The 14,551-nt window shown below is 43.2% G+C and overlaps 1 protein-coding gene across 1 annotated transcript in view; it reads right to left on the bottom strand.

Moving 5' to 3' along the window:
• Positions 1-10,937, bottom strand: part of Schip1 (schwannomin interacting protein 1) — a 179,499-nt gene extending 168,562 nt beyond the window's left edge. Inside the window, exon 1 of the mRNA XM_017801727.2 lies at positions 10,919-10,937. The gene's annotated coding sequence lies outside the window, so the exon portion shown is untranslated. The remainder of the gene's footprint in view (positions 1-10,918) is intronic.
• Positions 10,938-14,551: the final 3,614 nt, after the last annotated feature.

Genomic DNA, 14,551 nt, shown 5'->3' with positions numbered 1-14,551 from the left:
GATTCCCCTGGAACTGGAGTTAAGGACGGTTCGTAGCTGCCATGTGGGTGCTGGGACTGGAACCCGGGTCCTCTGCAAGAGCAGTCAGTGCTTTTAACCTCTGAGCCATCTCTCCAGCCCCTAAATGTCCTATTTCTAATCCAAATAAAGAAATACTAATCAAAATGTCCACGACTAGAGCAATAACCCCTTAGGAGAAGATTACACATCCATTCTACATAGGGAAAAATGAAGGCTGAGAAGGTAGTCACTGAAACCCAAGACTGGAATACCAGCTTTTTCCCAATCTCTCACAGTCGCAATAGCTGGGAACTGCTGCAGACTCTTCTCTGCACATGGACCACACTTGAGTTCGAGTTCACTAATCCTGTGAAGAGTGCATCAAACATGACTGAGCATAATCCCAGCATCTGGGAGGCTGAGGCAGGAGGATCAGGAGTTCAAGGATTGATGAGCTACATGGTGAGTGAGGACAGCCTGGGCTACACAAGTCCTTGTCTCAAACAAAACACACAGCTGGAGATATAGTTCAGTAGCAGAGTACTTGCTTGTGCTCTGGGTTTAATCACCAGTACCATAAACACAACACACACACACACACACACACACACACATCCCACAGATGAACATCCACGCACAAAAATAATATATCCAAAATGCACTAGAATGAGGTCTATTATTGTCAGTCAATTATACGTATAGTATGGTCCCATGATATTTTCCTTCAATTCCAGGACAGAATTAAGAAGAGTTCAAATGACTTCTTTCTTTACAAAGGAAAGGAAAATAAAAATAGAGGAATAGGAAAATAAAAGCAGAGTTCAAGACACTTGCTACCATGTTGTAAACAGGGCATAGAAAAATGGCTGGATGAGTCCTACCACAGAACACCCCAATGATGAGGTTGGAGACATTTGCTATTCTGACTCATGGACAATATTTTGAAGGAAATGTCCATTTAGTGTCTGTCATGGTGGCTCTGACTGTCAACTTGATGCACTTTGGAAGAGGGAACCTCAAGTGGGGAATTTCCTCTATCAGATTGACCTGTGGGCATGTCTGTGAGGCATTTTCTTCATTGTTGAGTGACATGGGAAAGCCGAGCCTACTGTGGGTGGTGCCACCCTTGGGCAGGTGGTTCTGGGTTGTATAGGAAAGCAGGTTGAGCACAGGCCAGGGGAGCAAGCCAGTAAGCAGCCTTCCTCCCTGGTCTCTGCTTCAGTTTCTGCCTTCTGGTTCCTGTCTAAACTTGTGCCCTGGCTTCCCTTGATGAAGGACTCTACTGTAAGCTGAAATAAACCCTACTCTCCAACTCAGTTTTAATCAGTGTTTTATCACAGCAATAGAGAAGTAAACTAAAACGGTATGTCTTGGGAATACCACTGCAGATTCCACACTTTGGGAGGCAGTCTTCCTTCATTTGCCAGTGATAACATCTAACAAAGGACCTGTATAAAAAAAGTGGCATAGAAGCCTGTAGTTGACCTTTTCCCAAGGCTGGAATCACCATGTGCACAGGCCTCCCTGTTTTGTCTAAGACTCAAGCAGCCTTAAAGTCCTATATCAGTCTCAGGTCCAGGCTTCTAGAATGGGCCCGTGCTTGTGCTTGCCTCCGTGCTGCCAGCCCAGTCCCTTCCTTTCCTTTCAGCCTCACACCAGCGATGTGTTACCATTTTTGGTAACTTGGCTGGACAGACCAGGTTTGAAGAATGTTCTTTAGCAATTCTAATTATGAGGCTTGGGAGTTCCATATTTTAAATAAATGGAAGGCTTAAAACTTCGGCAGAGAAGGCAGGCAATTTTAAACTTTCTGATTTGGGTTTTTTGTTTTTTTTTCTCCCCTCTGGGAAGAACTTTGCGTAAGGAATCTGGAAATTTCTACTCAGCATGTTTGTACTAGTTTTTTTTTTTTATAAATATAAAATATTCCATAATGGCTAGGTAAGACTAGTGGCTCTACAATTCTGTGAAATTGGTGCATCTCAGTGGAGACACAGGTATTAAAACTGTGGTGTCTGAAAAGTTATTGCTATAATATCTAAAACTCCCTTCTCTCTCATTCACTTTAATTCTAAGAATTTCAGATCTTATGGGAGGAAGAAGCAAGTTTTAAGCGAAAGCTGGCTCTTGGAGCTTTGAATTGGTTTAAAAATCCCAACCCAACCTTAGGCTTATTCTTATACCCTCCCTCTCTATTCATTCAACCAGCAAACATTTACTGAACATCGACTAAGTGTCAGGTAACATAGCTAAGTGCTGGAGATTCAAACACACAAACAACAAAAACCTATGATTTTGTGCGTAGCTCCTTTTGGAGGCGCTTAAGAAATAGAAGAGGAAGAAGGAGGCAAAAAGGAAGGATGCTGGTGGGGGTGTTTTTCACCATAGAAAAAAATATTGAGAGAGAGAGAGAGAGAGAGAGAGAGAGAGAGAGAGAGAGTGAGTTCAGGGAGGGAGGGAGGGAGGATTTGGTTTAGGGCACAGGAGGCTTTAAGGAGAAATGAAGATTTGGGATGCGTTCATCAGTTGTGCAGCATTGATTAGCTTTTTATTTCTGAAGTCCAAGAAGGTGACCTTATCCAAATTTTGCTTGGCTTAGATAACAATAGCAAAGACAAGATTTCTCAATGAGAAGTATTTGCTCTCTCTGACACAGTCCTGGCATATCCACCCTCCAACAGCACTTTTTTTGGCTGGGCAGGGAAGTGTGCTGCTCCTGCAGGGCCCTACTTGTGGTCCAGGGGATGACAGCAGAACTCTCTCTGTTTTTGTTGTTGTCTGTTTGTTTTGAGACAGGGTCTCCTGTAGCAAGACTGGTCTCAAATGTAATATGTAGCTGAAGATGATGAACTTCTGATCTTCCTGCCTCTACCTCCCCTGTGCTGGAGTTACAGGGGTGCACCAGTCATTCAGTCCTGGCATCAGACCCTGGGTTTTCTGCATGGCAAACACTCTACCAACTAAGCTACATCCCAACCCTCTTTCTGGGTTTCTATTACTATAAGGACACTTACTTACTTTTTTAATTCTTGGGAGACTGGCTTATGTAGTTGCAGGATGGGTTTAAAGTAAAGAAGATATGATTTGTGTGTTTTTTTGTTGTGAGGATTGCCTTTTATTCTGTTTCCCTTCAGTGTCATCCAGAAATTGGAAGGCAGGATGTGAGTCTGTGAGCACCTGGCTCTGTCCACTTAGGGAGAAGCTACGTAGTACTTGTGATGACCAACCCACATGCTCAGCTTTGAGGATGCATGTGGGGAGGATCTTCACCCTGACTGCAGAGGCACCTACCACTCTGTAGAAACACACACCTGTGTGGGGACAGCTGGCCGACCACCAACTCTCTCTGTTTTTGCCTATGCCTTAGGCTCAGCCAGTGGACAGGATGCTTCTCCTCACAAAAGAGAAATGGGTTCTTATGAAAGTGAGCCAGCTGGTCCCATTGCTTATGGATCCTGCGTGTAGGGTCCAACAGAGGGTGGGGTGCAGGAGCTGCAGTTATGAGCGAGGCAGTCAAGGGATCCTCTTAAAGTCCTAGAAATGAATCTCTCTGACTGGGAAGAGTGTAGCTTTTGCACCTGGAAACTATTTGGAAGCCTTTCATAGTTGAGTAAAATTAACACAAAAATGCCAGCAATCTTTTCAAGATATTTTGATGTTACTTAATGCTACTCTTTCAGCGAATAAGTGTACCTGTTATTCATGTGATTAGACACTGGTTTTGTAAAATGATACAAGTAGGCTAATTTCTGTTGACCCTTCATGGAGAGAAACCACATACTGTTATTCAAGAAGCACAAGTCCAAATCAAACAGATCACCTTTCTGAGCAAGGAACACAATGCAGAAGAATGAACAGGGCGCAAGTGCAGAAGAGCCGGCTTGCACCGGAAAGATCAAGTTCTGTAATTCCGTGCCACAAAAATAACACCTTATATGCATGTATGAAATTCTCAAAAGTTTTTTTTTAAAGTTAAAAAAATTTTGAATAAAGTGTGGTTACTTAGAAAAAAAATCCCTTAAATGAGTAGAATCAACCAGCTGGTTAAAAACGGGCCCCCCCCCCACCCGCAAAAGAGATGACTTCAGGATGTCACTGAGAAACATTATTTTATATTTACTTATCAGTCTTCCTTTTGAAGATTAGAATACTCCTCGAAACCTCACCCAGGCCACTCACATCTCTGCTGTGGACAGGAATGACTTCCTGGTGAATTTATGTTCTTTGACTCTGTGTTCATATGATTTTCCCTCCGCTTACCAGCTTAAGTCATCTCATTCATCAATTCATTCATTCATTCATTTGTTTCAGACGAGGTTTCACAATATAACCCAGGCTATCCTGGAACTCACTTCAGCCCCAAGCTGGCTGAAAACTCCTATCAATCATCCTACCTCAGTCTCCCCAGTACTGGAATTACAGGTGAAAGCCTGGTAGCCCGTCCTCCAAAGTGATCTTTCAAATACCAGTTTTTAAAGCTCACAACTCTCCATTAGTTTCTTCCTGAACTGAGGCACAGTTTTTAACCTAGCTACCCTCAGAGGGCTAAAAGGCTTCTAGAAGGTTTCTAAAGTGGAAGGCTTCTCAATAGAAAATGTGAGCACAACATGAGCCGACAATGTGTCAGTGCAAGAGATTTGGCATCCTTGGACTCGCATTCTTAAAAACAATAGTGCAGTGAGGTCCAGGCTGCCCTTAAACTCATGATCTTTCCTCAGCCTCCTGAGTGCAATAGTTGGTTTCAAGTGAGATCACCTTGGGCTCTGTTAAGACTTTGTTTCAAAAGGAAAGAAAGAGGAAGGAAAAAAGGAAGAAAGGAAAGGACACATACTGCCTCTTTGTACACACTTATCATTATAGGCAATTTCTTTTTTCTTTAATTCCTCATTGCTTTTCTTCTCTCTAGAATGTAAGTTCCATGAGAACAATACATTTTGTTTCTACTGTCTCTTCAGTGCCCAGGAATACATTTTTTAACTGTTTATTTATTTTTATTTTGTGTGTATGATTGTTTGTATGTAAGTATGTGTACCATGTGTGTACCTGGTCCCCTTGGAGGCCAGAAAAGGGCACAGCATCCCCTGGAACTGGAGCTCCAGACAGTTGGGAACCACCATATGGATGCTGGGAACTAAACTCATACCCTCTTAAGAGCAGCAAGCACTCTTAACCACAGATCCATTTCTATAAATGCTTTTGATTGAACGAAATGGATGTCATTAAGCCATATCATTTATTACAGTCATATTGTGTTAGATGACCTGTGTATGGTGGCTCACACCTGCAATCCCAGCACTGAGGAGACTGAGGCAGGAGTAGTGCCATGAGTTTGAGTCCTGCTTAGGTTACATAGACAGTTCTAGGCCAGACTAGACTGCAGAGTGAGACCCTGTCTCAAAAACTACAGACAACCAAATAAATACATGTTAAGATGGAGGAAAAGGCATTATTACATTTATTTTTATATAAAGAATGGAAATACTAAAAACAAGTCCCACAGCGAGTATGAAAGCTCGAAGGAGGGGGCTAAGCTGGATGTGTCACTGCCTCCTTGTTAATTCACAATGAATCCTTTCAATATGAGGCGATCAGACAGATCACAGCAGACTTTTGCACACAGTGGTCATGGCAGAATGCCCATGATGGTGTCAATTTTCCTACAAGTCAGTTGCATCTCATTTTTCTGTACTGCTCATTATGCCCTCTCAAGTCCATACTCAAAAAAATAATAATAATAATAATTCAGACTCCCATTCAGAGAAAGAGTGGGAGAAGCAAATAAGTTCTGTGTTCCCACTGGAACAGTCATCTAAATGAAATAAAATTTGAAGTTGTGTTCTTTATCTGAGCCTGAGTTCCTAACAGAAGTGATCTATGAACAGAAGACAGTGTGGGGACTACAAATGTGGGGTGCACACATTGCTGCTCTCCGCTCCTGAGCCCTCACAGTGTGGCCTGTCAATGCCAGAACTTCTGCCAGTCACCCATCCACTTGTGGCTCTTCCACACAACCCAGGCAACTGCTACCAATGAACTAAAGTTGACAGACACATGCAAATGAGCTTTCCAGCTGGAGAAGAGTGGAAAGTAGAAAGCTGGATGTGTCTGAGTTTGAGTCCCACCTCTCCCTCTTGCCACTTGTGAGAGCTTGGTTGTTTAACCTCGTTGGGTTTGCTTCACAATACCAAACATGCAGGCGTGTTGGGAGAACGTAAGACATTTCGCCTGATGCTTATATGATTAGAATTCAGTAAACAGCAATGGTTAAGTGTGGTGAGAAGACAGCACTGTACCCCCGAGAACAGAGGAAATGTTATCCCGGGAGGTGGGAAGATGTGCAGCATCTGGGAGCATTAGAGCTGAAATTTAGTGTTGGTGACAAGAATATTCCAAAGTGTGGCTCCCGGACAAGCAGCAAACTGACAGGAAACTGCAAATATTCAGGCCCCAGACCTGCAGATAGTAGCTCTGGGGATTGGGCCACCATCTGTGCCTTAAAGAATGCTTTATGTGCTTTCTAGTTTGGGAATTAATGCAATAGACAGAAGGAAGTCAGAGTGGATGGGGGTAGATGTGCTGAAGTTGGGGGACACAAGAATTTCTGCTCTCTTCCTATGATGGTTAGTATCAGGAAGAAACTAGAAAGTACTGTCAAGCCACAGCATGAGGAGCTCTGCAGGCTTCACCCTAGTGACAATTTCCCACAGGCAGATGTCAGCTTGCCACACACATAAAGGACAGACCCTGAGCACACTAGACAAACTGGGCTTGAATGACAAGGTTAGGTGGAGGGAGACCATCTCACAAGCAGCCCTTAAGTGGGCAGGTAACAGATGGAGCAGTAGTTGCTCCCTTTCCCTGAGGGAGGCGCCACTGTTCTAAGTATAGTTTGGCTGAAGCCTAGATGTTGGCCTAGACAATTCCCTAAGCTTTTCTAGCATGGCAGTTTTGTGAATGAAAAACTCATCTATAGAGATGAAAGCAAATAGAGATGTATCAAGAGATTCAGTGCAGTGCTACCCAAACCTCTCCAGTCCACCTGCTTGATGTAGAAACATTTCCTCACCCCCTCCTCCTCCTCCCCCTCCCCCTCCCCCTCCTCATCCTCCTCCAGTCTTTCTACCAGTTACCAGGCAGAAGTACTTCCCATGTGGTTAAAGGGTTTAATAGAACATAATCCAAAGCCCTGTGAGATCCAGCCATTTTTAAACCACATTCACCAATGTTCAACCCTGCCACAGATCAATGACTACCCCAACACCTACTTCATTTTGGTTCTATCCAAGCAGAAACTTCCATTTTTATTAAAATCGATTTTATATAGCCTTAAACATATACCTATACTTGCATATAGTTCTATAGGCCACAGGATTCAGGGGTAGTTACAGACAGTTGTTAGCCACCATGTGGGTGCTAGGAATGGAGCCCAGGTCCTCTGCAAGAGCAGCCAGTGCTCTTAATCACTGAGTCATTTCTCCAACCCCATGCATGTGCATTTTGAGTTCAGGTACCTGCAGAGGCCAGAGGAAGACACTGGGTATTTTCCTCTAGCTCTCTTCACCTTATTTTTTTTGGGGGGGGGGGCGGCAGGGTCTCTCATTGAACTTGAAGTTGGTCAGCTAGCCCCTGTCTCTGACACTGAAGTTACAGGCACAAGAAGCCAGGCCCAGCTTTTATGTGGGTACTGGGTATTTGAACTCAGGTTGTCTTGATTTCACAGCAAGCACTCTTACCTACTGAGCCATTTCCCTATCCCTCAGGGTCAGTGTTTTATAAGCAAGGTACAACAATTCTGTTAGAAACTGTTGGGTATTCAGATGTAACAGGCACAGTCACCTGCTCTGGCCATGGTCCCTGCCTCTCCTGAGCTGTGTGCACAGGATTCATTACCTTCCCTACTATGCATGTTATAAAACTGAGGCTCTGACACATAAAGGACCTAGCCCAGCATCTCCTAGCTACTTTAAGTGGCCAAACATGGAATCTAAATCCTGCCTCCTGATGGACATGGTGGTAATCTAGGACACGTCAGCTGTGGGGGGACCTGCTTTTCAGTGGGAAATGCCAGCTTAGTTTCCCCACCTGCTGTGGATGCCGTCATATGCACTGCCAAAGGAATGGTTCTGTGCTGGAATTTCTTACCATCTTCCAAAGCTGGCAGTTTTTGGTATCAAAGCATATCAGACACATACATCCCTGTTACAATAACACATTCCTGCTTTCAAAGTGGCCTGAACAATGAAAACAATGCAAGGAACAATGATAGTGTTCTTAACGACACATGTGAATGTATTAAAAGAAGCAGAAATTGGGTACTACTGAATCACTCGTAAGAGGTCCCTTATAATAACAACAGAAAAAGTGCTTTTTATTAGCACAAACTCCTTTTATAGAGATACTCAGATGGTTTACTGTTGCTCTTCAAGTATACAGAATATTTTTATACCAAAGGAAAACAGTCACCTGTTCTTTGTGCCTTTGAACATAAAATAAGTAGAAGTGGGGTGCTTTAAGAACACCCCATAATAAGCCTGGTTAATAATTAGGAATGGGTTTCCTAGGGAGCTGGGCCTCCTTCCTTGAAGGGGGCTGGGAAGAGGGGGATGAACTCACCCACTGTGGTTCTAAACTTGTGTTACAGAGCTCTTTTCTACCTCCAAACCTCATTCCTTCTCCAGGAAGGATATTCCCCCAAATCCCATCAAAATATAAGATGTGCCATTTGTGGAGTTCAGAAACCGAGTAACCTTGTTACTCATTTATCTTACAAATGAGGATACCCGTGTGCAGCCTGGCTAAGGAACTTCTCTGAAGTCACAGAATAAGTGAAGGGAGTGGAATTTAGCCCAGACCTGCTCAATTCCAATTGGTCTTTCTACTTCATTGGAAAGCTTCTTCCAACCCACATGTTAATGAGAAGGAAATTAAGGCATACTTAAACTTAACTTATACTTAACTGACCTTGTGCAGTTGTACAGTTGGTATGTGGCTGAAAGTTGCTATGTGAAATGTTTAGGAAGCTTCACTTTTTAAATGCCTCGATTTAACTTATAAAAAAAGATCACAATTTGTAACTTGTCACGACTTCCCAGCTTTGGGGATGGGATTTTGCTTCTCTTGGCTTTATTCATATTGAAAAAAATATATACTTTTATTCATATATATATGAAAGCACTATGTATTTAATAAATTAATTGTGTGTGTGCAGATGTGAGCATGCCACAGTGCCTGTGGAAGTCAGCAGACAACTCTAGTCAGTTCTCTCCTGACACCTTGTGGGATCAAGGGATAGAAACCAGGTCATCAGGCCTGTTTGCAAGCCCCTCTATCATCTAAACCATCTTGCCAGCCTAAAAGCAGTATGTATGTGACACTGCTTTCTGCATTAGCTTGACACAAAAGTGAAGCAATGCTGGGACCATACACTCCGATCTCACCTATGCCGAGAACAAAAAAGCTAACTCTTTGCTTGGGATGCTAGTGTTTCTGATTAGGTAAAGCTCATGCTAGTCCTTTATGATTGCAGAGTCCAGATTGGCTCTTTCTACTCAGCAAGCAACACTCAGCACTTTGCCCACCTGTCAGAAACCAGGCGGGAGGAGCCCTTACACCAACAAATCCCTGTTGATAAAACAAACTCTTTTTCAAGAAGTCTTTGGGAGGAACTAAAAAGTGGATAGAGCCCTTGTTAGTTAATAATAAATTCTCCAATAAGTACTCAGATGAAATATTTTTACAACGCATGGAGTATGTAAGGAATTTTAATCCAGTTTCAGTCCAATCCCTCCTACCCCCAATCACAGTATAGAAACATTGGTTTCAGGATGATGAATAGCCCCTGACTGAGTTAAGAGGAAAGCTGACCCTAAGTCCTGCAACACATCTCTCTTTTTAAATTCCTGGGTAGACTTCTCTTTTGACTGTAGCTGATGAATGGGCTCCTTTAAAAGACTTGGGATAGGAGATAAAATGACCATCAAGTATTTTTCTTCCTCTACCACGCCCACCTCTTCTTATGCTATCAATAAAAATCCTGAACCAACTGTCTACATTTGTCTACAACTCCACCTTTCACAGACACAGGCTTCTGCTAGCAAATATTTAGCTCTTAAAAAGTTCTAATTCGCTAATTTTAAATTAATAACGTAAGAGGCTACAGGTCTTGGGCAGAAATGTGGGGAAGATGACACAGTAAATGATGGAACTATAATCAGCTTAAATGAGACAAAGTCTTCCAGCCCTTTGCTGGTGGATGATGACACAGAATTCCCGAGCTTAGAAAAATTTCTCTTTGCACGTGGTTCGGTGGAGATACCACAACCAGAGTCTTCCTCGGCTAGTTAGTCTTTAGTCTCTAGTGCAATGCATTACAAGGCTCCTCCTAGTCGTGCCCCCCACCCCCAAGTCTGTGATAACCTACTTGGTAACCAGCCAGGCTGCACAAAAAGGGTTAAGGCTGCAGCCTTCCATGCGCGAAGCTGTGAACATTCGCCTGTACTTTCTCCTCTGCAGTCAGCATTGTGGCTCCTGCAAAGCCTTCGGCACTTGCAGACACATTATTCCATCCTGTCCCTGTTTGCTTTCAACTTGCAGTTCACCAACATACGTATACAGTTCAAGAGTCTAAACTTATCCTTCACTGCGTTGCCTAGACTCTGGAATTTCCCTGGTCCTGGAATGGCTCAGGGCCTCCTGTAACCTTGCCTCTTCCTTCCTGCTGAAGTTCGACGCATCCTGCTGGCTGCATTACTACTGCACATTTCTCTAGTAACCTTGTTTTTTTCCTTCAACTCAAACTTCTGCAAGCAACACCCTATCTGCTGACCCTGAAATTCTCTAGCCTTTCACAGCAGCATTTCCAGCCGGCGACGGGAATGATTCTATAGGGCAGATGCGGAGAGAAGATTTGCGAACTCACCTGCGCAGCAGCAAGGATCAGACACTGGTTGGGGCTGCCCGCAAACTTCCTAGGGACTGTCTGCAGCCAAGTCTCTTGGCCTTAAAGGGGCAGGGCACTTTTCACCATATAAGGAAGCCAGTTTCAGTAGTCTGCTGTTTGGGCAGAGCAGCTCCTCTTGGTGTTGAGGAGGCTTAAGCCTTCTGGGGGCATCTGGAGCCTGTCAGTTCCTGAGGGAGGCTGATAGCACCTTGATAAGGCACAAGATGAAGGCTTGACAGGGCGTTTTAAACCCTTTATAGGGGGGCTTAACCTCTTACAAAAGGGGTTTCTGGCAGCTTGGAAGGCTTCCTCAATGCCATGAAAGGGCTTCAGCTTCTATTTCAGGTTTGGCTTCCCAGAAAAGAGTAACCTCAACCCCGGCAAGGCAGAGTGACCTTCCTCCTGGCAAGGAGGCAAGGGGCGCTGAAGAGTGGAGAGACTAACTCTGCACCAGAGGCAGGAAAGGGACACGGAGCCAGCGGAGTGAGCAGGTCCAAACGACTTTAGGATTACCATAGGAAAGAAACCAGTGCCAGAAAGAATGGAAATCCTAGACCGTGGGCTACCTACAAAATAGAGCATGCGCAGAAAAAAATATGCGGGAGAAACCCATAAAAGGTTAGAAGGTTCTAGACACCATTGAACCTTTGACCCTTCTCCAAATCTGGCCTACTTCCACTGTCGAAAGTGCTTTGCTTCCTTAATAAGCGGTTTCTGCTACTAGTCACGTGTCCAATTTCTTGTTCTCAGACAGAAGAACCGAGAAGTCCCAGCAGGTGCTCACCAACCCCGATATCTGCCAGAAATACACCCTGAAAGCAAGTGGCGATTTTGCTCTTTCAGTGGGTAGAAGATTTTTCCTTAAACCCCTAAACACATCCTGTCCTCCACCAGGGCCATCCGTCGCTTCACCGACCACCGCTCCTAGCGACCCTGTTGGACTTGGCCCCTGTGGTTTAGGCCCACAGCTGAAGCAGGCAGCTGCCTTCACCTTTCAACAGCAGGCTGGGAATGTGTTTAGGCAAGAGCGAACATTTCCTGCTGCTGATATTTAAATGCAAAGCTGTCCTGTTCATTTGGAGGTGGATTAAAAGCAATTATAAAAAGGCTAGAATGCTAAGAAGAAAGCAGAGCTTAATTTAGTCATTACTTGGGTGGTAACATACTTCTTCCTTTGTGGCCAATTGGCTATGGTCCTTTGAAAATGCTTTTAAGTCTGCCAGGTAGCTCTGGCCAGCACCTATTCATGCTTAGCTAGCTAGGCCGTGTAACAGTGCCTACACCATAGATGCAGGATCTTTTAAGAACGTAATTTGGCACCTGGATTATATAGTCTCATGTTACCTTCTTACACAGATTTTTGAGTGTTTAAAGACAAAGAGCACTTCATTTTCCTCCATACTCTAACATCTAGTTAACAGAGACTGGGAAATACTTGTCAGATTAATTCACCTAAATAGAACCCAGAATTTTTATGTGATCCTTATATACTTCGGTGAGTAAAGTGGATATTTGCTAAATTATTGTGATTGAAATCAAATAGGTAAATTATTTCTTTGCTTTGTCATCACTTTTAGTGATTTTAAAAATAAATATCTTTTATAATTATTTTTATTTTATGTGGTATTTTGTCTGCATATATGTAAGTGCACCCATGTATGCAATGCCCTCAGAGATTAGAAGAGGGCATTGGATCCCATGGAACTGGAGTTATAGACAGCTGTTAGTTGGCATGTAGGTGCTGGGAATTGAACCTGGGTCCTTTGTAAGAGCAACCAGTGCTCTTAACTGCTGAGCCAGATCTCCAGGCCCCTAGTATTTCTTTTTCATACCATCAAGTTTTCTTCAAGAGGAGAGATCAGAGGAATTTCTTTTAAAAGTTATTCTGGTAACTCTTTGATTCAGTAATCTGATTTCGAGGGACTAAATCCAAGGAAATAACTAATCAGAAGCAAGACATTATATTCAAATAGCGATGTGTATTGCATTGCTATCTGTAACAGCAAAAATAAGAAGCGACTTAAAGGCTCTCAGGTCATTTTATGCAGCGATAATAATAGCTCTTGTTTACTGATTGCCCATCACGTACCACATACTAATCTGAAAACACCCCTGAGATTCTTCACTCTCATGATAAGCCTACGACATAGAAGTGTTCAGCATCCCCACTTTATAGGCCATAAAGCTAAGGCAGAGAGGTTAAGGAACTGCATTTTAATTGAGTTGTTTTCATTCTATACTGAGCATCATACGAGGCTCTGGGCATAGACAGACTGACGATGCAGGAAGGAGTCTGCCTTCATGCAGTCCTTAAGAGTAACAATTATACCAGGCAGAAGACTGAGGTAGGAAGACTGAGTGAATTTGAGGCCAGTCTATGCTACATCATAGGGTTATCATTAAAATACAAAACACAACAAAAACAATGTTGAGGGCTGGAGAGAGAGCTTCACTGATAAAGTGCTTACTAGGCAAGGGACTAGGGAGATGGCTCAGTGGTTAAGAGCACTGACTGTTCTTGCAGAGGTTCAATTCCCAGCAGCCACATGGCGGCTACGAACCCTCCTTAACTCCAGTACCAGGGGAATCCAAAGCCCTCTTCTAACCCCTGTGGCATTGCACAATATGGGTGCACTCACATACATGCAGGCAATATACTCATACACATAAAATAAAAATAATAAAATATTTAAAGTGCTTACTAGGCAAGCATGAAGCTCTGATTAAAATAGAGTTTAAAAAATAATTTTCATTAAGAGATACATGGAAATTGTGTTCTTGGTACAAAACTTTGAACTTGACTTCTTACTGCTTTTAGCTTGTTGACTTGCTCCAGTATCCAATATGATATGCTAGAACTGATTTAGAGACACAGGAAGGTCTCTTGATGGGGCTGGTTGGTTATGATTTAGATGTAAAACGTCCCCCACAAGCTGCTCTGTTTGAACCCTTGGTCCTTGCTGTGTTTGAACACTTGGTCCCCACAGAGACAATACCCTTTTACAAAGAGATATTTTCAAGTGAGAATATTAAAATACTTGGTATTGTTTGGGGAGCTTGTGGGACCTTAAAGGTGGCGGGGTAGCTGGAAGTAGGTTTCTGGGCCTTTAGGGTTGCATACTCACTCTGGTCTGATCCCAGCTCTCTGCTTCCTGGTCAGTGTTGGCCCAAGATAGAGAGAGAGAGAAAATTAAGGGGAGATGATTAGGGGAGGGAGCCTTCACTCTGGAGTCTGATTAAAGCTTCTCCCCAGTTGAGAGTCAAAAATTCTAGCACAATTGACATCTACTGTGAAGATAACCTACACAGAGACAATACTCTTTTACAGAGATATTTCTAAGTAAGAATATTAAAATAGCAGTGAACCATGGTTAAAGCTTGAGCACTGAGCATCGTAACACACATGACCTTCAAATATGGCCTTACTCTTTTCTCAGGTGTGAACCTGCAATCTTTTGGGACTCTCATAAGCAGGACTATAAATTTTGTTTACAGTAAAGACATATCTTAGCTCAGGTGAAACCCTTTGGAATTAGGGTTTTGCCTTAACAGCTATAATCCTATTCAAGGCATATCAGGAATCACTCTATGATTTAAGTTCCTTAGCAGACG

The sequence above is a fragment of the Nannospalax galili genome, unplaced genomic scaffold (genome assembly GCF_000622305.1).
Source record: "Nannospalax galili isolate Female #2095 unplaced genomic scaffold, S.galili_v1.0 scaffold691, whole genome shotgun sequence".
Lineage (NCBI taxonomy): Eukaryota > Metazoa > Chordata > Mammalia > Rodentia > Spalacidae > Nannospalax > Nannospalax galili.
The sequence above is the reverse complement of the archived record's forward strand: the minus strand, read 5'-3'. Positions and strand labels throughout refer to the sequence as shown.